This window comes from Girardinichthys multiradiatus, chromosome 18 (genome assembly GCF_021462225.1).
Source record: "Girardinichthys multiradiatus isolate DD_20200921_A chromosome 18, DD_fGirMul_XY1, whole genome shotgun sequence".
Classification (NCBI taxonomy): Eukaryota; Metazoa; Chordata; class Actinopteri; order Cyprinodontiformes; family Goodeidae; genus Girardinichthys; species Girardinichthys multiradiatus.
In genome coordinates this window covers 43,677,414-43,702,773 of record NC_061810.1, presented here as the reverse complement: position 1 = coordinate 43,702,773, position 25,360 = coordinate 43,677,414, and the positions used below count along the sequence as shown (strand labels likewise).

At 38.8% G+C, this 25,360-nt stretch overlaps 1 protein-coding gene across 6 annotated transcripts in view; it reads right to left on the bottom strand.

The window, feature by feature from the left end:
* The window catches only part of nectin1b (nectin cell adhesion molecule 1b), a 275,781-nt gene that overhangs the window by 210,887 nt on the left and 39,534 nt on the right, over positions 1-25,360 (bottom strand). The gene's annotated exons all lie outside the window — the stretch shown is intronic.

Here is a 25,360-nt window from a genome sequence, read left to right as displayed (position 1 = left end):
CGGATGTCTCAGTTGAAAAAAGCTGGCCCTGGCCACTGATATAATCTAAGCATCAAAGTTGAGATCATTGTCCAGTCTTGCATCCGGGTCTGTAACAACTAGTGTCAGATACTAATTTTAAAGACTCAGGTCAAAACTTACCCTAAAGACATCTCTGGCCCCAAACAACATGACCTCAGTCTTCTTATTCAGGTACAAGAAATGTATTGACATCCATGACTTAATTTCTGCAATGTATTTCAGTTGGTACACAGAGTAACTATTTTCCTTTTTTAGTGGCATACACATCTGACTGTCCTCCACATAGAAATGATGTACTGTGCTTTCGGAGAATTGATCCCAATAGAACCTGCGTAAAATAGTCAGGTACGCAGGTTCAGCCTATAATATGGGTTCAGTCAAAGTGGAGGGAATTATGAACAGTTCCTGATAACATTTAATGGTGGTACTAATCCTTCAGGCATCTGCTAGAAACTGCAGATCAGCTTCATCTTTTGGCACAATAATGACCCAAATCATAGACCCAAATCAATAAAATAATGGCTTCACCAGGCTAGCCTTGAAATGGCCCGGTCCAAGTCCTCTAATTAAAAATTTGTGTGGTGATCTAAAGAGTGATGTGCACAGGAGATGCCCTCACAGTCTAAGTCTATTAGGAGCACTTTTCCAAAGAAGAGTGGGCAAATATTGCCAAGGCAACCCATGCCATGATGATAGCCAAAAAGACTGAGTGCTGTAATATAATCAAATGCTGTTCCAACAGAGTATTAGTTTATGGTTGTGCACACTTAAGCAACCACGTTGTATTAGTTTTTCCTTTTTAAATTTTCCTGTAAAAGTTACCAGATTTCTGTTGGAAGTTGAGTTGAACAGGTTATAGGTCACTTTATGGTGAAAAAAGTCCTGAAAAAACTATTTTCTTCACCGTAAACCCATGTGTTGTAATGGTGGTGTGGACTATTCACATCTACTAATACAGTGTAAAAACCAACAGTGAAAAAACTGTAAATAAATACAAGAATTAACAGCAACAGCATGGGAACACCACAAGTTTCAGGATAACATTTGGATTCTGGTCTTTGTCACAGTTCCCCTGCTTTTAATGTGTGTTTGGATCATAAGCATTTCTGAAATCCAGCGGTTCTCGGCAGAACTCTGAGACCCAGGCTGAACCATTTCCTAAACCACGACCACAACCCGTTCTTTCCAATGCGAGCCAGGCTTCATGTTCCACATACATACAAGGGTTGGAATGCTCACCACATCTCAGGACTACAGTCACATTCTGCTGCATGTGCTTTCCAGCTGCGATCAAGTATTGTCTTTCCCACCAGCCTTTGAGCTCAGTTCTATAAAACACATTATCATATCTCTTCATGCTTCCACACTTTCTGCACAGCAAGCCGGTACGTGACATCATGCAGTATGTCAGACCTTGATACCATTTAACCACTGTATTACTTTGTCATTGCTATTGTATGCCAAACAACCAGGAATTAGAGGACAAAATACCAGACTGGAAGACTGAATAATACGTTTAGCAATGAGCAACTTTAGGTAGGATTATTTTCAGGATTCTGTAACTCCCTGTTGTCTTATTGTGACATTATTGATGGAAAGCTATCAAAGAACACATGGAATAACAGCAATGCACAGTTTACAGTTGTGCATTGCTGTTATTCCATGTGTTCTTTGAAAGACATGTAAACTGTGCATTGCTGTTATTCCATGTGTTCTTTTGAAACACATGGAATAACAGCAATGCACAGTTTACAACTAGTCTTTTAAGAGAGAAGCAATTGGCATAGAATGATGAACCACAAAGCTACAGTGAAAGGGGAACTAAGGGAGGGGAGGGCTTGAAACTGAGTAGGGTGGTACAAGTCACTCCAGCCTTCATCAGTTCTAAAATGTCAAACAATATTTTTTTGAAACGTAGACCTAGGATACAGAAGCAATTTAGAAAAAAACAAACACAAAATGCAAAAGAAACTGGACCAGTCATTACTAAAATTTGGCTAACAAAAGAAGCAATGAGAGCTCGGACAAAATGTTTATTCATAAAAAATTAAAGGTTTTTTTTCTTTGAAAAATTCACACTGGGTGGTCTTAAGGCAAAAAAGAAGTTGGGAATAAGAATGCAGTGGTTACTGATTTCAACGTTTACAGAGGTTTTTTAAAAAGAATGCTTGACAATTTTTCATTTCTCAGTTTCATGTCCCATAAATGAAAACCACAGAAAGTGCCAGAGTAAGTGGAGTTTTATTTGGCTGTATAGAGCATATTGGCACTGCCATGCACTGCTGGTCAGCTTGCTGAAAAAGGATTATGCACTTTTCTTGCACTTACAAGAAAGAGACATTCAACATTTTATCGAATTACACTTTTTGTCAGAAGAGGTCATTCACCACTGTGCTAAAATTACAGGCTCACTGGCTTACCACATCATGCTTTTATATATATAGGGTGTCGGTTTTTAAAACTGCAGACAACAGCTTTGCTGATGTCCTCTGACATCTAAATGAACATAACTATCGCGAGCTCCAAACTGGAACAAAATTGGAAAGGAAAATGTGTACTAAAAAATCTGATTTTTACCATTTCTACACATGCAAATAGAGTATATTACACAAAATACCATGATACAATAACCATTTGTTGTTGTTTTTTTTCTGTTAAGGTTATCACACCCAGGGAATCTCAAACATGACAATGCCTAATCCGGAAATTACCATTTTCTTTTTTTTTATCTCTGCAAGAGCTGTTGTTGCTTTTGAAAGTTCAAGAGCGACAATAAACACCTCCATTTAAAGTAGGTGCAGAAAAAAAGTATGTCCAAATTACAATAATTGGTATTAACAGCCTTTCACTACACATCTGTGCATTAAAATGCGTAAATGGATACCACATAGTCCTGCGAGAAAACACTGGAGATAATTATGTGGCTCAATGCAGTCTTGCTGTGGTCAAATTGTAACTGTGTCACTGCTGTGTGACTACTCGTCTGACAGCTCGAGCTATTAACTGCAATCAAACCAGCGACGTAATTACCCTCTATGTTCAAAGATATTTTGTAGTTGAACCCCACAGATTAGACTTGAAATGCAGAAGAAGGCGGTGTGAAGTTAGCTGGCGAGAATGGAACAAATTATCACTCGTATGGCTTTGACGAAACAAAGAAAGAAAAGTACAGCTGACAGACGCTGATAGCACATGTCTATTGATCAGCAGATGGAAGAAGTAAGCGGGCAGTCACAGGGAGATTCAACAGCTCATCCGGGCCTTTTACAGTGGGTGGGTCACATTTATTGGCTCTCTATGGGCAGAAAGCCAAATAAACACATTGAGTCTTTTACTGTGATAGCAATATCTCACAGTGACAGTTTTAGAAAAATTTGAGTATATTTCAGTTGGGGAAATAAGAAGTTAAGAGTTTTTTTTTTTTTTTTGGGTAAATCACAGGTGTAGCAATTGTTGGCAACCCCAACAGTTCTTTCAAAATAAATGAAACTGAATCAATTTGTTATTTACACTTCAATTTTTTTAAAGTTTTTAAGTCCTCTGGCTTCAAGTAAACTCTAACTATTAATCTATGATCTTCTGTTTGCCTGGGGTATGAATATGACCTGACACAAAGGCCTATTTCCTAGAGCTGCTGGCCACTAGTCTGGACAAGGACCAATATTTATCTTACCACCACACACAGTGAACAGGATGGAAAGGTAGTGGCATCTTGAGGTCACTAAATCTCCATAACAACTATTAGACACTATCTACAGTAAGGCGAAAAACAGGCTTTGGTTGTTCCACCATCACAAATGGAAATGTGTAGTGTTTGCTAAATTCTAACTGGACCAGATGAATTTCTTGGAAAAACAATACTCCCGGTGGCTTTGGTATGACAGAAAGAATGAATATATGGAAAAGCAACTGACGCTCACTGTTAAGCATGGTGGAGGATCTGTAATGTGTGGGCCTTTTTTTCTTCCACAGGCTCTGTTGGAGTGCATGGCATCTGAAATAATATATATCTAATGGCTCCTCACTGGAGCCATATATTATGATAATGATCCAAAACATATGACCAATTCGACACAGTTAGCTAAAATTATTACCATATCAGGAACAATGGCCATAGAATTTAATAAATAGCAATAAAAAGAATAAATAGCAAGATAAGCAAGAACAGAAATTAATACAGTTAAAAAAAAACAAATAAGATTCTTAAAATTTAATATACAATCAAAATATAGCTCTTGTCTTATTAACAAAAAAAGAACAAAAAAAAAAAAAAACATGTGTAAGCCCAAAATGACCAGTTAGCGACCATATATGGACTACTTGAAAATGTCTAGATTTAAGAGACAGACAGCTTTTTTATTTACTAAAAAACTTATTTTATGCAGTTTGTTCCAAATCAACACATAAATGGTTCAACAGACACAAAACGTTTTTCCAAGACCACCTTTGTTGTTGAACCTAAATCCTACAGAAAACTTGTGGGGAGTTGAAGAGAAGAAAGCATAAGAGAAGACCCAGGACCCAGGATGATCTAGAGAGGAATGGTCAAAGATCCCTTTCTGTGTTTGTTCCAGTACTGTACAATGTTCAAGAACACAAAATACTGTCTAACTGGCAAAAGAGTTTTACAAAATATTGTAGGCAGGGATGTCCATATTTGATTTTAGCAAACAAGAGCTTTTCTTAATATCGGAATCTTGCCAATTTTACTGAAAGAATGTACTCAAATTAAAGGCTGGATTTTCATTGTTACTGCAATAAAAGAAAATTTATTTGAAGGCTCTCTTGTTGACTGTCTATCTTAGTGATAGTGTGAGTCACACTGGAGCTTTATAGCCACTAGCAAACGTACACTGTTTATTACCTCAACATTTCAAAAGTGCTGACATTGTTCATAGACCATTGCTGTATCTGCCTGCATAACAGCATCTACCACCAGCCCAGTTGTAAAGGATGCACACTGTACACACATGCTACGGGAGTATTGTTTAAAGCTCTTACCCTCGAGTTGCCCTCCCTCTCTGTGTATAGACCTGCTCATTGTTTGACAGGATTGACAAGCTCCCTGGCAGAGCTGATTAAAAGCTTTAAGGTCAGACAAGTGGAACAGATATCGAGCGAACACCTGTCTCCTTGCTGTGAGCCAGTCCCCTATTGGGTGTGTCCTCCACTGGCATTGGATCAATGGCTCCATTAAGACACAACCTGGACTACTCCTTTTAACCCCACTCACCCACCCATACCCCCAACAGTCCGTGTTGCTTGCAAATAACCCTTCACTTCCTAATTTTCCTTACCTTTCCCTGTCTTTCGATTACATCACCTTAGAAAATTGCTGCATTTGCTGGAGCTAAAAAAGAGAATAAAGCTTAAACCAGACATTTGCATACAAAATAAGCAAGAGAATTCTTCCAATTCAGAAGTTTACACACATTTCCTTAGTATTTGGTAGAATTGCCTTTCCTAAACTGTATATTTTGGCTCAGACATTTTGAATACCCTTCCACAAGCTTTACATAATAATTTGCTGAGGTTTTGGCCCATTCTTCCTGTCAGAACTGGTGAAACATGCACCTTTTCAGCTTTGCAAACAGGTATTCTATGGGATTGAGCTCAGGGCAAGCTGAGTAGTTAAAACATTGGGTTAATTCACACATTTACCACCAAAACCCACTCATTTTTAGAACAGAGAACTCATCCACCTTCTAAACAGCATAATAGCTGGACATAACCATGCTGTTTTCGCTTGCATATAACTGAACAAGTCAAAGTTTTAGGCATCTGCAAATGTCGGAAAAGGAGGAACCACACTTCATGACATTTGTTTTGATTTTCCTATTATGTCACACAAGGAAGCAGTTTATTTCAAATGTTGCCTTAAAATACATCCACAGATGTGCCTCTATTTAACGCAAATGTGAATCAGAAACTAACAAAGCCAAAACATCATCCCCTCGAGCTTTTTCAAATTGTTTAAATGCATAGTAATTTATGCAAACGTATGAATTCTGAAAATAATTTATAGCCTTTCAGCAAATACAAATAATGTTGGTAATCCAAACTAACCTAAAACAGGAAATATTTGTCTGGTTTAAGGCCTGACAGGGAGAAACATGATTAAATCCTTATTTTGTTATAGCTTCAGACCAAATTTCATCCACTTTCTGTTAAAAATAACTATGGAAAAAGCTGCCCACTGAAGATTTGCCAAAGGATTACAGATCATTAAAGAGATGTTTGAAGTTCACTTGAAGCCTCTCCAAACATGTTATGTGAATCACAGAATGAATAGTGTCTTAGCCACATTTTCTAATCCCTAAAATAAAAGAGCCTAAAGAACACGGCACTGGGTGTGTGGAGACAGAATCTAGAAATGGACATTGCAGTGTAACCCGGCAGAAATTTGGAGGTGAGTAAAGTTAGATACCTTCTCCTGTGGATACCTAACCAATTTCATTCCTTCTGCTTTTTACTCACAGGTTTGCAGAGGATAAATGTTCTACTTCACACTGTATCACACAGCAATCTAAAAAATGAAACCTTATACTACAGCTAAAGCTCATTGGTTGGCTGACTAACCAAAAATATATCTCAAACTGCACCCCACGCAAACTAGTCATTGCTGCAGCACTTCCTTTTTTCTCAAAAAATGAAACCTAACGCCATAGCTCCAGTTCATTGGTTGGCTGATATACTTCTACCAAAACAATATCTCAAAATGCATCCCATGCACACCACTCACCCCTGCCCACGTGGTCACCTGGATGATTTCCTTGATCTAAGATAATCTATGCTTTGTTTTTATCACAGAAAAATTGTTTATGTCTTTTTTACATTTCTCCTGAAAAATCCAAGTCACAGACTAAACTGACTTAACCAAGAGACAAAATGTCAAATACACTGACGGAGTGAGCTCTTCTCATTTCCTCATTTCTAATCAATCTCACCGAGAGAAACCCCCTTTCTTACAGTTTTGTCATAATTTCATTGTTCATGAAAAAGACTGACAAGGAACTGTCAGTTTAATTAAAACAGATAAAACAGAAATTATTCAGTGACTGACTATAAAGACGTCTTTGGTCTTGATGAATAACCATATGCAATGTACTTATTGTTGAAGCATGTAGGGCTTTTTTCACTCTGTTTTATCCCATATAAACCTTTAATAAAGTTGTGGAAAAACTCAGATGTGAAAGATACATTTTCAGTAGTGTTTTCAAGCTAGTGTGAAAGTGACTTTGCCAAAAGAAGGGGTGAGTGTCACGACTCCATTTGCAGCTGTTTGGATGAAATATGTCTCGCAAAACAAGCAGAAAGGGAGAGGTGCTGGGATGTACCAAAAGCTCAACTAGAACTAGCATGCACTTCTTCAGAAATGGAATTCAAAGCACTACCAGTTCACACAGACAACATTCTTTAGCACAGAAATTGTCATTTTGGAAATAAGGCTCAAAGTGAGCTGTTTTCTCTATTAGTGAGGTATATAAAAATGAAGTCTGCGAGATAGTGAGAGAGAGCAAGTCTTACATAAACTGTTTTAGACTTCTGAGCTGTCAATCTCTGCCACAGAACACACTGTCAGCCCTTTAGAAATCTCAGAATTAGGGTCAGGATCTAAATTACCAAGAAAAAAAGAGACTTCTGTTTTGTAATGCTAGTTGTAATGCTAGTTGTACAGAATGGCATATTCACTCATAAAACATGGTAAAGACATTTTAGAGCGTCAACTCCAAGATAATTTTCTTTGCTTTAAAATAATATTAAAACTCTGCAATATGGCTATACGCACACACAGACACACTGTGGCATCACCTCTGCTCCTTACATTTATGGCTGGAAGGCTTTAAAGAGAAATCTGAATCAGCTAAAATTGGCACGCCAAAAACATGGGCCCCTAATTCGGATCAAAGCATCTCAAGAAAATATGTCCACTGATATCTAAATGTGGGTAACAAATTCCAATTTTAACATAATTCTCAGGGCTAAAAAACAACAAGGACATCCCTGGAGTTATACAGGGGTTGGACAATGAAACTGAAACACCTGTCATTTTAGTGTGGGAGGTTTCATGGCTAAATTGGACCAGCCTGGTAGCCAGTCTTCATTGATTGCACATTGCACCAGTAAGAGCAGAGTGTGAAGGTTCAATTAGCAGGGTAAGAGCACAGTTTTGCTCAAAATATTGAAATGCACACAACATTATGGGTGACATATCAGAGTTCAAAAGAGGACAAATTGTTGGGGCACGTCCTGCTGGCGCATCTGTGACCAAGACAGCAAGTCTTTGTGATGTATCAAGAGCCACGGTATCCAGGGTAATGTCAGCATACCACCAAGAAGGACAAACCACATCCAACAGGATTAAAGGGATGTTCGGGTGCTAACCCGGATTGTATCCAAAAAACATAAAACCACGGCTGCCCAAATCACGGCAGAATTAAATGTGCAACTCAACTCTCCTGTTTCCACCAGAACTGTCCGTCGGGAGCTCCACAGGGTCAATATACACAGCCAGGCTGCTATAGCCAAACTTTTGGTCACTCATGCCAATGCCAAACGTCGGTTTCAATGGTGCAAGGAGCGCAAATCTTGGGCTGTGGACAATGTGAAATTGTGTATTGTTCTCTGATGAGTCCACATTTACTGTTTTCCCCACATCCAGGAGAGTTACGGTGTGGAGAAGCCCAAAGAAGCGTACCACCCAGACTGTTGCATGCCCAGAGTGAAGCATGGGGGTGGATCAGTGATGGTTTGGGCTGCCAAATCATGGCATTCCCTTGGCCCAATACTTGTGCTAGATGGGCGCGTCACTGCAAAGGACTACCGAACCATTCTTGAGGACCATGTGCATCCAATGGTTCAAACATTGTATCCTGAAGGCAGTGCCGTGTATCAGGATGACAATGCACCAATACACACAGCAAGACTGGTGAAAGATTGGTTTGATGAACATGAAAGTGAAATTGAACATCTCCCATGGCCTGCACAGTCACCAGATCTAAATATTATTGAGCCACTTTGGGGTGTTTTGGAGGAGCGAGTCAGGAAACGTTTTCCTCAACCAGTATCACGTAGTGACCTGGCCACTATCCTGCAAGAAGAATGGCTTAAAATCCCTCTGACCACTGTGCAGGACTTGTATATATCATTCCCAAGACGAATTGACGCTGTATTGGCCGCAAAAGGAGGCCCTACACCATACTAATAATTTATTGTGGTCTAAAACCAGGTGTTTCAGTTTCATTGTCCAACCCCTGTATATTGTTTATATGGATATCCTGTTAATATCCAGTAGCCTTCCACTTTGTTATAAAAACTTCCGTTTTAGGGTGTTAACACATAAATTTTAATCATTTTTCAGAAGAAAGATTTGGCTTAGCATATTGTAAAACAAATGTGTTTTAAAAGTTTGTATAAATATGTATACGTTTTTTAAATTAACCGTGATATTACAGCATGCACCATTTATGTTCTCCCTTAGTTTATATGCAGCGCAAATACTTACTAAATGCAACTTTAAAATCAATGAGCTCTAAATGGCATCTTACCCATATGCAGCTAGGCTATTTCAGTGAAGAGTTTCTGTCACCAGAATAGTGAATGTATTTTTTTTTTTTTCACAGCCTTGCTGCATTAGATAGTAAACATCTGTTGCTGGGAAATGAAAGCTTGGCTGAAAATTTCCCATCCTCACTGTGCCCTTCACAGATTGCAAATGTTCCCTGTACTCCTACACTAACAGATTCATACACTCAAAAGCCCGGTCGAAAATGTTGGAGTACAAATGAGCCCAGTGCGGGTGTCTGGACAACTGACAAGACAGCGCATGTATGCAAAAGACCAACACAAAGAAGCGCGTAATAGTAAGTGTAGTGGAAGAAAAATGGTACATGTTTGTTTTTATTTTTTTTTATTTTTTTTAACTAATTAAAGTCTGATTTGTATGAAATGAATTTGCATTGACACTTCTAACTTAAGTCTAGTGCAATCGATTGCACTGGAGCTCTTAATGGATGCCCTAAACCATTCCATGTAGCTTTGGCTGATTGTTTTAGGTCATTGTGTGGCAGGAAGGTGAACATCTGCCCAAGTCTCAAATATTCTGCATCCTCTTTCAGCTTGTCTTCCAGTATTGCTCTGTTTTTTAGCTACATCAATTCTGAATAGCTTCTCTGACCATGCTGAAACATAGTATGCCAGCAGCATGATACTGCCACCACCATGCTTTAAAATGAATATGGTGTGCTCAGGGAAATGTGAAATGTTAGTTTTTTGCCTTTCATTGTGTTTTGCAATTAAACTTTGCTTTTTAATGATGTTTTGGTAGGATTGCAGTTGTCTTTACCTTGACAGATAATTGACTCAACAGTGCTTCTGTGGATGATCAAAACTTGGGATGATATTTTTTAACCTAACCTTAGAAACTTAAATCTACAAAGATCAGATAATCTTTTATATATTTTTCTGCAGTCGGGTGCCTTGATATCAACAGTGGAGATTTTAAAAGCCGCTGTGAACCTGTGTGTTTGTGGAGGATCTTGGCACTGCCAGCCAGCAGTGCCAAAACCTAAGCAGTGTTTGTGATGGCAAACAGGATTTATATGGGATCTATAAATGGCGGATTTGTGGTCCCTTGCGATGTGTTCATGAACATGAAGTCAAAGGAAAACATGCAGCAAAATGAAGAGATCAACAAGCTCATGCACTTAACCTCCTGTTTCAATGTCCCAGCCTTACAGAAACTTAGGTTTTTCCATCAAACTAAGAATAACAGACACAATACTGTCCAACTTAAACGAAATTATTACAATGTATTTAGTTGTTTAGACTGGTCTCTGTAAAACCACCTCCTGTCCCTGACTTAAGCTGTTCTCCATGGATCAACAAACAGTCGGTGCTACTGTAGCTCTAGTTTTTCCGGACTAGGGCCAGCACTTTGGCAGTCAAAAAAAAAAAGAATTTACTGATTTCAAACCCAAATAAAATGTTTTGTTGCCTGTTGTTGGGTTCTTACTGGCACAAAGACCCAAATCCTAGCCCAAACAAACTTTGGCCAAATACTCTAATGCCAGCTTTAACCTGGCCTGCCTGGATCTGCCCGTTTGTCAGTGAATCACCCAAGACGCACGTTAATGGCATGAGTGGGCGACTGAAGATTGATGGTTTTTTAAAATAACAGAGAACAGCTGACAAAGGCATGAGACTTTAAAAACACAGCACCTTGAAAGAGTTGTCAAAGCACTTGAACTTTTATGTAGTGCACCAACACAAAGTAATGCCTAATTGTGAAGTGGAATGAAATTTTTCTGCAAATAAAAATGTGAAACGCGTCTAGATTCTGTTCAATTTACTGTAATACCCTAAAATAAAATCCAGGCCAAACATTTTACTTTAAAGCAGAATTTTAGTGTGGCCCATCAAATATCATAGCCAACAAAATATTACATCAAAGCATTCTTTTGTGATTGCGATACTGGATATGATGTTCTGATGGCGATTTTGCTATATTGTGTAGCAATAACCATGGTGTGCAAATACTTTTTCAAAACTAAATAAAAAAAAGAAAACATTTAATCTAAAAAAACATGGAATACAAACCGTATTCACACAAACTCAGACAGATCACCGTCTTGAGAAAAATAAATCACAGACTGATGAAGGCCAGGCGTGTTATGAACGATCTCTGCAGAGACAGGGCCCTTGCTGCTTTTATCTATTCCAGCCTGGCTGCGCTGTATCCTCACGTGCAATACAGTGACATAGTCGATCCTTCATACATAATAGATGCGTCCGTGTCCATGGAGCTGCACATGCTTGAGGCAAAGAGTTTTTTTTTTTTTCCTCAATATTTTCACTGGCTTGAATGTGTTAGGATAATCAGCTGGATTTCCATTTGCGCAGTTTTTAATCATGCTAATATGAAAGATAAGGATGAGAACATTTTACATGATCTAATATGTGAAGTTGAATAATAAATAATGCAATATCTGACTTGCTTTAATAGTGCCTCTGTTTTGAATTTTGATATGTCAATATGTTTCTGCTGGTAGAAATTGTTAGAAAGAAAAAAAAAACAGCTAGTGGAAGATTTGTGCTCTGAACAGTAGCAGCAGGTCAAAAATATAAATCATGACCAACTCTGAATTAACTATACTGTATAAATATGTTTTATTTAGTTTATTGCTTCTAATCAGAGCAGATTAGGCCACAAACTGTCATACTTAAGATGAATTCAACTGTATGTTTTGGTTTTTTTTATTCCAGTGATGATCAAAGACTTTCATTTGCAGAGAGGTGGGACCTTCACTGATATGCAGCAGTTATTAAAGTACTGTCTTCCTTTCCCCAAACAGTTAGCAATTATTATGCTCATGGTAATTTTCTTTATAGTTTTGTAATGCAATCCACTTTCTGAATACAAATGTCTCCTTTTTAATCCTGTTGTTGTGGAGACAGAAAAAAAAAACATCACTAAAAAAACCTGTTAAATATTAATATAGCCATTTTCTGGCTACAAGCGGATCTCGTTTGAATGCACTAAAATGAAACTTGCTTTGACCTAGTTAAAGGAGAGCCCCGTGACAAGGCCGCGCCCGTCCTCTATCCGTTAGACCAGCCAAGCAGAAACAGCCACATCCAGCAGTGGGATGCCCTCGGATCCTTATTGACCGTTTGTTAGAGGGATTCGAGGGCGGCCGGGTCTTTGTCCGACTCCTCGGCTGATTAGGCGGATGAAGGACCAAAACCTGGCTGCTCCTTTGCTACTTTGTTAAGATCCAGCCACTCCCCTGCAGGACGAGCAGGCCAAGACAGGCTGAGGTGACACTCCTTTCTATCCTGCAGCTCAGCTGGCTCGACTGATGAACTGTGACGAAACTGAACTCCAAGGTCGTTAGTACTGTCTTTATTTATTTTTTTTTTGTTATAACAAACCACAGAAGCCAATCAGAAGAGAAGTGTGAGACAATGGTGAACTCTGCTGATGGTTCTTGACTTTCAGCTTCGCTCTCTGACTCGCTCCAGTGAGTACCTGAAGGATTCTCTCTGTCTCTCTGTCAGGATGCAAGAGATGCAGCTCGTGCAGCCAGCTGCTTGCGTGTCAATTCAAGAAGAGCACAAACAGCGTCACATACATGCCCAGACATGATTTACCATGCACACCTTAAAATGAGTCAGAGCTGTGATTGCAGACAACAAAGCACTCAAACTCTAGGGAACTTGTTTCACAAATCAATCCAAACAAGGAGGTTCAGGCTGATCCGTGTGTGCAAGGAGATTGCTTTTCTGTTAGACTTATTATTCAGATCACTTCTATGGGCCATTTCACGCAAAACTAGACCATTTGCAGGTCTCAAAGCACACTACAGAGCATTCTGCTGGTAGTTGGGTTATAATTCTCCCCTCTAAACTTAGACATTTTGAAAGAGGTTCCTTTGTGTTATGGGGGTTGGTTTGTCCCACCTTTTCAACTCTTTACATCAAGAACTCCATGTCGGCGTACAAAAGGAGCTCCTTCAGGTTTTCTGAAATAGAGCCCCACGGTGATTCTAAATGCTCACACCAACCGAGTCTACAAAAGCAAGCATGAGAAAATTGTACATTATGCAGAAAGGTTGACAAAATCCCCGCAAGGAGAACCCATCACACCTTCAGCAGTTTGAGAGCAGCTTTAAATAGTGATCAATTCCCACACTATGAATTTTTCTTCTTGTTACAGCATGAACAACACATTTCTGTGTATGCTCAAAAAGTCTTCTAAACATGCCTCTTCAAAAGCCTAAAAAAACCCTCGACCACAGCACCTTCTTTGTTGCTGAGAAATAACATCTAATAGTATAATCTGAGATATATTCTAATGGCAGAAAAACAAGTACCGGAACTGTTGCAGATTCGTTTCCCAGTTTGAGTATTGGATGTCCGCACAGACTTTGCAGGAAATATTCACACATTCAAGTTTGTCACACATCAGTTAATCAAATTAAGTGTGACAGGCAGGAGGCAGGAGTACTTGTTGATAGTATGAAACAGGAAAATAAAACTTGTAACTTTAAAACTAAAATTACATCTAAACATAGAGATTATGTACTTTTTTTTCCTGTTTTTAGCTGCTTAGAACCTTATCCACCTTAATAACTGTTAACTCCTCTCTAAATGCGACAGGAGTCTACTGGTCTTTTACATCGAGTGAACAAATGATGGATTTACTTTAAAGTTCATTACATTTGTTTTTTGGCTCTTATGCTGGGAAATTTTTTATGAAATTGAGCATGTTTGGCTGTCAGGGGATTACTAGTTAGTCAGCGTGCTCTGCTTGTTGGTTTGGCAACATAAACCAATTACCAGCCACAAAGACAGTTAGCAAAGGGATGGGCTGTAGAGGATTGGGTATCAATTGGCTCATTAGTAGATGTGTATTGTTCCATTTTTAAAAGAAATATAATAGCAGCACCCTCCACATATACTGGCAACTTTAACAGTATGTTTTGAGTACTTTTTTTCCTTCCCTTACCATCTTCCTCACTCAGCTTGGTGACAAGACAGACTTGGGTCCTTGTCCAGTCTTGTTTTGTCACAGTTTTGTTAAACTTTTTAAATACTGCTCTGACTGTAGAAATGATCATGTTTAATAGAACATGTTTGCAGCTAACATGTACTGAGCTAGCAGGCTAAAATATAAACAAAGCAAGGACGTACTAAGGTAATATGTTTCGAGCTAACATGCACGAAGCTAGCAGGTACAAGGCTAAATTGAACCAAGCAAGGATGTGCTAAGGTAATATGTTTCAAGCTAACATGTAGCATTCTACCATGTACCAAGGTAAATATAATGAGCTAGAATGTACCACGCAAACCTATCCAAAGCTAAAAAAAAAAAACTAAATAACATGTGCAAAGCTAAAGAATCACATTAACATTCACTAAGCAAACCAGACCAATATAACATGTACCAACGTGACATGTACCAGGCCAATGTATCAAGACTGGGAAAGTTCCCTTTTTTTGCTACCTTTCTTTGTCTTTTCTCTTTTAATGAAAGAAACAATACTTAATTTCTATTTGCTTTTTACATTAACACTATCATGCAGAAAAACTGCATGATAGTGTCATTTACTTGAGTGTGTTATTACAAATGAACATACCATTGGAAGCGTAACTTTATCAGTGCAAAAGCAGTAAATAAATTGAAAATGACTTGAGTTAAGAAAAGAGAAAAAAGGGTGCTAATATGATTTTGGCAGCTGAAAAAAAAATCACACTAATCTTTACTTTCTAAAGTCTTCCAATAAACTCCCAAGACATTAATTTCTAACTCATAAAGCATGAAACTCTTTCTTATTAAATGCTATACAGATGATTGGAATGCCATAATTATTATTGCATTTTAATCAACAGAGGCCTTAACTGAGTTAGTGAGGCAACTCTAAAAGATTCTCAAGTATGAGCTCGCACACGGTTTTTACAAGTGAACTCTGGGAGATGCAGTGCTGCTCCGAGCTTGCTTTGGCTCGGTGGATGCCCCTAAATCTTGAAGTAAGCCATCAATTATGTAAAGCTGCAGTGTTTGGAATTCACCCTGCATCTGAGGCAGCAATTTGACACAGACTGAGCTGACATTTTTATTTTAGTTGCAGTGACACTTAAAGTAATTAGACAAGTTTCTGACAAGCACTTTCCTGACACTTCAGTGCTTGCACATGTTTCAACCTTTTTTGGATCAGTGAGCTACAAACTAAGGAGCAATCATTGTTTTTGTTTTTTTATCATTTGTTGCACTTTGTCTTTATATTTTAGACTGATATGTCCTTCACCAAGCTACTGTCTGTAATAAAAATTCATACGACAAATTCGTGAAGAAAAATGAGTTTAGATTGCATAAAATGTTTTCAGTACATGGCATATTTATTGTCTGTCATTTTTAAGTTAGCAAAATCTTCATGGAACAAAAACACTTTAGATAAAAGACAAACAGATATCTGAAAATAAGGGCCCCCTCTGTTTAGGATTGACCTGTTTGTCCTTCTGTTAACTCCAATGAATAAATATTACAGGGAAACACTTTAAATTTCAATTATGCCAAAATAATTAATATGTTTGACAAAGTGAGAGCTAAACAAAACAGCAGTTCAGCAGTTTTGAGTGCTAAGACGTGTGTTTGCGTGTGTTCTTGCCTTGACACAACAATGTCCTTGGCTGACATTGCTGAGACACTCACCCTGAGACTTGCTGTACATGATTACACTGGCCGAGTCCCTGTATGGTTCTTTTGTCGCAGATCATCTGCACTCTAAAAACTAATTAGTTAACATCAACCCAATTTGGGTTATACTGCTAACCCAGTCCTGAGTGAAATATGAACCGATTCAGGCCTCGGCTAATTTAATCCAACTGGGTTGGGTTATGGATTTGACTCAGGACACTGTTTTAGATTTTAAACTCCATAAATAGGGAAAAGTGACTAATATCTTTTGATAGGGTAACCAAAGAGTTGGTTGAAAAGAATAAATATTTGGATTTTTATCCAAGCATCCATTTTTATATATAGGGTTGCAGGAGGCTGGTAAGCTATATTCTGGAGTAAACACCCTGGGCAGTTATGGTCATTACTTCGCTTCAACAAAATGGTACTGCATAATTTCCCCTTTCATAGTTTCTCACTACATCCTGTGGAAGAGAGGTTTAGGGAAGTCTGAACGGTCCAAAATGGTAGATTCATAAGTCTTGTAGTGTTTCTTTCTGATTAGAACTAACCTCTGAGATGACAGGCTAAACCAAGTATTTTTGCTAAAGAAATAACCCAGCATCAGTTTTAGAGTGTGCATGGCCACCAACAGGAACAAAAAACAACACAAATGTAAGTGATAACCTCACAAGGCACTCTTTCTAATATCTGACCAACAAAAATATCTTTGGTTTAATTTCCTCTCACCTCGAGGTGTTAGACCAGCATGTGAGTAAAGAGGGGCAAAATGACATGAGGTGCAGGAATTCAACAAGCAATGCAGGGGGAGACAGAGAGAGAGAAAAAGGAACGCAAAAATAGACAAACAGCAGGACAAGAACGTAGAATAACAGAGCCGAGCGCTCCCATTCCTCTGAGAATCACTAAATCAGACGGCGCTTCTATTTGCTTTTATGCATTTAGCGAGGTACTGCGCTCTTCCCTGTGAATGTACAACGCCCACACTGTAAACAATAAAGTTCCAGATGAAGGAATTGCTGTGCAGCACAGCGTGTTTGGGGGAGAACTTTTCAAAGTCGTTTCAAAAAGACTTCGCTAACAGTTTACCGGCAGAAGCAGGGGTATGTGTTTTTATTTCAATCAAGAAAGAACCGTGTTCTGTTCTGGTTTAATTTTAGTCTTTCCATTGAAAGCAAGCCGGTAAAGCTACTGAAATCAATAGGAGGGATAAAAAAAACTGTCAAATAAGGGCAAGAGAGCACAACAGGGCAAGTGCATTTTAGGACAGTCAAGCGGGTTTCCCCAGGTAGCTTCTTAAAAGCACACCGAAGCAGAGTTCCATTGCCTCAGCGATTCATGACACCTAAAAGGTCAGTCAAGGGTACATTTTTCATGAAGGATAGACACAATCCTCACACTTGCCCCTTTAGGAACCCAGGAACACTGTGGCACTGCTATAGAGGCAAACATAAGCCTATAATATGTGTTTTTGACTTTTGAGGAGATGGAGGAGGGAGAACGAGGGTCGGGGAGCTTTAAGGAGAGGACGGAGAGCAGAGAAACAGCTGGGATGCCAGATCAAATGGGCGTGCAGGAGGGAGAGGGCTTGTTTTTGCCTCAGTGAAGCGATGGGGGGAGAGCCAAGCGTGTAGTGCATCAAATTTTCATACGAGCATCAGTGCACAGCTTAGAACTGCATTATAGAACCAAAGCAGCAGAAAATATCCTCGAGGAGCAGCTGAATAAAAATGTGGCGTATTTATAGAGCCATGAAAAGACCACATTTGACTGATTTAATTAAGCTAATTAAAGGACTGTAAAGGACCATCATGCAAAATATACTAATGTACATGCAACTTTGAAATATGCCACATTGCATTACAAGTGAAACCTACATACTGTCTTCATGCACATATTAAGAATCAATAGGCAAAGGGAGAAAGAAAATCAATACAAGCACCGGTTTAATGTGAAAATCTTAGCTCAGTGTTACACCATATGCCATTTTACACTCGAATGTTGAGTAAACAGGTGTTGGAAGGTATCCATAGCAATCAGGGCCAAAATGTTCTCACAAAGCTTCAAGTCATGGCAGAAAGGGTTGTTGGTGGTAAACAAGGCCTGATTCTACAGCTCTGCAGTGGTGGTCCTTGTAATGTTTGGGGAAGAAGTTGATTTTGAAATTAGTTATCTATATAAAACAAAACATGGCAAAAATACAGGAACAGAAGTTTTGTATGACAGAGTTCCTGGACCACCAAGGCTTAGATAAACAGTGAATTAATGTAATGATACCTTTTAATAGTGCAAGGCCATAGTAAATGGATAAACAGCTTGCTGTAGGCCATTTGTTGCATAATGATGTTAAACACATTTATGTGGCTCCATCTTTTCCGACAACAACTGTTGGAAAAACAAATGGAAAACTGCTGAGACATTCTTATTAATGCTAATGTAAACTTGCATTGAAACATTTCACAACTGTAGAAAATACTTCATCTGATCTGTCTTTAATGGGGTAATTCGGTCTTAATTACTTATTAACCAGCAACCATCTTCTGTGGCAATTCCATTTCCCAAATCTAAATCCTATAGGAAACATCTGGGTTGAGCTGTAGAGCAGTGATCATAAGGGAAAAACATGGACTCTAGATGGTGTAGAGTGTGTGCAAAAAGAAACCCTGAACATCAACCAAAGATATTCAACCTGGATTTGTGCATGTATTGTTTGCTCTATATGTTTGGTAAATCTATGATGGTAAAATGACTAAAGATGCAATAATCGGCAAGCATGTTTGCTTCTGTGCTGGGCCTGTGATGGAATGCTAAGTTGTCTGAGGCTAACTCAAGACTATTGGGAGGAAGAACAAAGTGTTGTCACTGTGAACATCAGAACATGAACATCATGAGATCACAGCTTGTAAAAGAGTATTTCTTGCAACACATGTTTTCTTTTAGCCAAATCTACAACACATTTGTCAGAAAATGTGACTGCTTTTATGTATGGATGAGCAAATGTTGTACAAATGTGAAAATAAAACCCTTCAAACCGGAGGTGAAACTTTACCTGGTATAAAAAAGAAACTAACAAATTTAACTCCATACAAACTTCTCTGCTTTCTTTTGAAAGCTTGTCTTTGTAAATATTTACCACAGCATGTTAAATCTATTTATTTATTTAGCAGAGAGTTTTCTAGATTACAATGCAATGCTGAAAGGGCTGCACAATAAACAGCGAATGCTGCATGGCTTGGGTCATGTTCGACATCACACCTGCTTCCCAGCCTTGGCACTTGTTTCATAGAAGCAGTAAGCAGATGTGCCATTCAGAAGAAATGGTCCGCTTTAAGGTGGGTGTAAAAAGCATGAGCAAACAGCCCACAGTATTACAATATTCAAAGACATAAAACGAACTCGCTGAATCGTGGCAAGGTTGTTTAATGGCAGCAAAAACAAGGACATTAGTCCAGTTTTTTTAGCATTTCTGCTTTAATCTTTCACTGTACATTAGCCTACAAAACCTGCAGGAGGCAAGACAGTTTTTTATTGAGTCAGTAAAGCTAGAATAAGAGCTTCATGACCAAGGAAGAAGCTGGGATATAAAATAAGTTTCAATAAATAGAAATGATTGCTGTAAAGTTTATTAACCAAGTAAAATAATGATTTATAAATGAGATCAGGATAGAATGGCTAGGATAAAAAGTTATACTTTATTTTTATAGTCTACAATTGATTTTTGATAGCACAGAATGGGCAGAAATGATTTTAGAACCATCCATCCATCCATTTTCTATACAAGGGGTGTTGAAATCCAGTCCTCACCCTGCAACGTTGTCGCTGTTCAGATGGCTGAGAATTAACTCCAAAGCATGCAGTAAAGTTCAACAGAGTCCTGTTAATGACCCAGTTATTTTATTCAGGTGCATTAAAGCAGAGACCCATCTGAAAGTGGCAGGACACTGGCTCTCGAGGACTAGAGTTGGAGGCCCCCTTTCTATATCTTTCCATGGTTGTGGGACTCAAGCTGTCAATTATGTTTGGAATACACCCTGGGCAGGTCTCCCAGTCCACCATGAAATGAAAATGACATTAAACACATACATTTAGAAGCTAATTGAAGAGGTCCGTTTAACTAACATGCATGTTTTTGGACTATGCAAGAAAACTAGAGTACCTGGAGGGAACCCTCAAATGCACAGGGAGAACATGCAAACGTCACACAGGAATACATGGTAATAATTCAAAACCGGAATTTTATACATCTCTGAAGATTTTACAATTATTAAAGGAAGACTATGAAGAAAAACACTAAATGTACACTTAGTCCTGAAGTTAAAAATGGCTTATATTACACAACAGGAGAGGCATTCAATGTGTTTTCTTCTGTATGAACAAATAAAGCTTTAAGGACAAAATGTAAGCACTATAACCAGGCGTGCTGCAAATTCACTACTAAATAAAGCAATTTTAAATTATATGTTCTAACAGGATTGACAGCTAACAACAACACAACATAACACTCTGATCATTTTCTTTAGACTTGCAAATTATACCTAGGTAAGCTTTGGTGAAAGGAGACTTAGAGTTAATGTTACTTGGCGTTTTTTTCTTTAGCAACATTCAATTCCAAACCATCTAACGTTCTAATATATACCTGTAAAACATGTTGAGTAGGAAAATGCTATTTTCTCATGATCAGTTTAAGCCCAGTCTTTGTAACAAAGTTCCATTATTTCGCTTGCTTTGTTTTCTTTCACCTGGAAGGACTGTAATGACTTTCAGCGCGATTACTACTCAGAGCAGGTCCTGCTTCCTTGTGACAGTGAATCAGAAATAAGGATGCATCCCTGCCCCTTCATAATACGCCACTTTTGTGAGACATTTAGCATTGGCAGGGTCCACTTGTGCAAAGTCGGCCTCGGTAATCCTCAGATTTCACAGTGTCTAAATAACAGCGTCAACAACTTCTCCCTAAAAACAAACAAATCCCTAATGGCAATACACACTGTACAAATACCCCCACAAACACAAACACAAACACACACCAGACCAAACCACCTGTGGAGGACTTTAACGGCTTTTCTGGATTACGTCTCCCTTCCACAGACCGGTTAAACTGCTCAGTCCAGAGCTGATGTCACCCATGCTGCTCTTTCTCTCTCTCTCTCTCCACTTTTTTCCTTCTTTGGTTTAGTGCAGACATGTGGGCAAGTTGGGTGTGGCCACTTCTGCCACAGCTTACTCTCTGGCCAGAGTCACGTATAATTTCTACACATTTTCTAACCGCGACACAGCCAATACAAGATGCCTGGAAGCCCCACAGGAGCAGCTGCCAGCTTAAAATGTGTCCGTCGCTGCTTGGTGCAAACAATATTCAGGGTTTGACAGCCACTCAGGAGCGGCATGTGCCTGTAGGGCCGTCAAAACCACACATGGAGTTCCAACGTCTGCGCCAAGGTCAATCACCAATTTTCTTGGCCTTATTTACTCTGGTTTGCAAAAGCATTGACACCTGCATTTTCACATTATGTCACGTCACAATCCCTTTTGTCCTGTTTTATTTAACAGACCAACACAAAAAAGTGCATACCTGGATACATGGCACATTCGCAAACCTACCAACACATGGCCATCGAACTAAACTGATGTGCTGAAAAATGAGAGCATTCGTCAAGAAGCAGTCAAGAGGCACATGGTAACTCTGGAGGAGCTGCGGAGACCCACAGCTCAGGAGGGAGTATCTGGCAAAAGGACAAACATTTGTCATGCACTCCAAAAAATTTGGCAATAACAAGGCAGGTCTTAAAAGAAACCCATGAGAAGTCCTGTTTGCAGCTTGCCACAAGCCATGGGGGATGCAGGAAATGTGTGGAATAAGCTGCTCTGATGAGAACACAATGTATCATTTGCGCCTACAGGCAAAACACTACGTGTAGGAGGACTAACACTACATTACTCCGAACACACCATCAACACACTAGAAATTCGGTGGTGGCAGCATCATGATGTGAGGATGCTTTCCTTAGGCAATGACAGGAAGCCGTTCAGAGTTAAAGGGAAGATGGATGGAGATACAGAGAAGATACAGAGAAGCTCAGGAAATCAGGAAGTCTTTAAAAATCTCAGGTGAAGTTCCTACTAGTAGGAAATAGGTCATAAACATATAGTCAGAGTTAAAATGAAATGGCTTAGATTGTTAAAAAACCATTTCAAAATTATGAACTACTTTGTGTTGGTCTATCACATGAAGTTCAAATACACTGAAGATTGTGGATGCAATAAACAAAAATATTAAAAAAATATTAAAAAAATATTAAAAAGGTGTGAATACTTTAGTGAGACACTGTGCTGTAGAACGGCTTCAGATGTGTGCCGGTTTTGCATAGTCCCACTTTTTTTTCTTGATATCTCTGAGCTGTCAGAGAACTGGTGTCAAGTTATGTTTAAACTGTACATGTTGATGAATACCAAGAATGATTCATACCCTGGAAATTCACATGGCAACTTCTAAACAACAGTCCCATTCAGTGCACTGAGCCCATGGTATTACAAGCCGTTGTTTCAACAGTGGCTAAGACACAGTTTGTCGTTGTAGGTGCAGGCAGGGACTTGTCCTGCCTGTCAGAGCTCAAACCTAAACTTCCTGGAGATGAACACTTGTGTGTACCGTGTACGTGTGCACGACTGTGCGTTGGGGGCTGAAAAGAAGGCAGAGCTGTCATCTGATAAATGTATTTTATGATTATTTATTTAAAAACCCTGGTGACACTTTGGCAGTGCTACATTCTCAAGGAGGGAAGGACAAACAAAGGGGAAAAATATGGGAGAACACCCAAAGGGCAGCAGGAGAGATGGTTAAGATCTTTCTGCTGTGTAAATTTACTTTAATCCGTGACTTACACCCCCTATAACTAACAGCATAAGTTGCAATTACAATAATCTTCCAATTTAAGCATGTGTTTTTGGGTGGTCTGTGACGGCTTGTGTCTCTAATTGGTTCACTAACAGGACTACAGCCAAGCAAAGCGAGGAATAAACGTACTACATCTGAGCTTGCTGTGTCTCATTTTCTGCAAAGCCTTCTCATTGCATTATTCCCTGTTTATAGACAAAAAAGGAGGTTTTAGCAGCTTTAAGCATGTGACAAACCATATAGAATTGTGCACAACCAACAGACTCCAAGCCAGCTTCGACCTTTGAACCAAATTTGCACCTTTTTTTTTTAGGTTTTGCATCTTTGCATTTACAAAGCGATAAACAAAACAAGCTCTGTGTACACTTCCTGTATGCTTTGTTTAAGCCTGATACAACGTTCACTTGCAACATATTATTTAAAAAGGTTTAAACTTTTGTTTCCTTTCTATTAAGCTTATTATTTAATGGAAAAAACTTAAACATCTCTAAAGGTTTTCAAGTTTTTAAGCAAAAATGTGCCATAAAAAAGGTTTTTATAAAGTTACCTCATACCCTCATTTTTGTGTGGTTGACATGCCAATTCCAAATGCCCATTTAGGACCATAAGACACAGACTCAAGTAAACTTCATTTTAATTCAACAAACAAATGTAAAAAATACTTTTAAAGAAAAACAGCATTGCTGGAGGTTCCTTGATAGAAGAAGCAGTTTTGGACCCAACCAAGGTATTCCAAAGACACACATTTTGAAGCATAGACAGATTTTGCTGCACCACTACTACTTTTACTTACACCACAACTACTACTACTTTTATACAAGATGCCAAAGAAAGTGCTGGAGAGACTACATATTTCTCACGCTGTTTGAAGCAGAGCGTTACGCAGCACAGCCTCTCCCCACTTGTTGCTGCCATTATGAATACCAATAATTAGGCACCGACCAGTTACCATTATCAATGTATTTCGAGGTTTTAACAAGATTTGGTTTCAAATCTTAAAAGATTTTCCATCATTCTAGTCCAATGGTCATTCTGGGAGATGTCAAACAAAGTGCTGCCCCTCCCGCACATGTTGCTGTGCACTGCCGGCCAGGTAGGTAAAAGAAGACTACTACATTTTTTCTCTGCTAACAAGGCCAATCTCTTTTGAAATATTTCTGGCCATGATAAACGCGGACAGTAATTATGATGAAAACTAAAGGATACTAGAAGAGAGCCACCCATCACATTTATGAAGGTAGGTATTTTATACAATATATTCTGCACAATAAGCACATAAAACCTACTACTATTTTTTTCCAAAAGGTATTTTGTGATTTTGCCTGTTATAATGCAGTAGGAATATTTGTTTTTATTATTTGATACATTTTTGTATTCATGCTGATAAACTGTTATTTTTACACTGTGAGTCTTATGTTGTCTGATGCCCATCAACAGAGAGCAGCATGTTTCCATTGCTTGCCCAAATATGATGAATGATGAAATGTGATAAAGACAGCATTTGAACATTGAATTTGATGTTACAGATAAAATGTAAATTACAATAAAGTAATAGTCTAGTAATTTCACCTGCTAAAGTGAACATACAAACCTGAGCCAAACTACCTGTAAATGACCAATCCTACAGAATTTTTTTTGCCTTCCTAACACATGGCTTGTCTGCTGTAGCGGACAAGCGCTGCCCTTTAAACCATCATAAAAACACTTCTTTCTCTTCAGGTCACACATCCAAACGTGACATTTAAATCGGCCATGTTTAATTTTTTTTATGCCTTTGCTGTTTTGCCTGAACACAAAAGGTCTCCTCCCTTCGGTTGTCACCAATCAGAATGGGCTGAAAGTCTCCGGAAACAATCAACCCTGCGTCTGCCGTCAACACAAATTAGAGAGTAATTACTACAGAAATACCCATTCAGTAGTGTTTCCCTCCTGAGTCTTTCCCTGTGCCTCACCATCTGCATTACTTCAATAATATTTATCTTGTTATCCCAAACCATCTCTCATTCCCACAATGCCCTTTCTCATAGGTCCCACAACCAAAAAGCACTTTGTTTATGGATAATTTCCCAGACGTCCATTCCAGTTTATTGTCTCATATTCTATACTACAGTCCTTTTCCTGTGGGCAAATGACCTGTTTTTTCTTTACCTCCCCTTGCCCCAACAATCCCATCGTAATACTTTGCCAACACTTCTGAGCTCCATTAGCATCTGGCATCCCTCCGCTAATTGCATGAAACTAGGTCT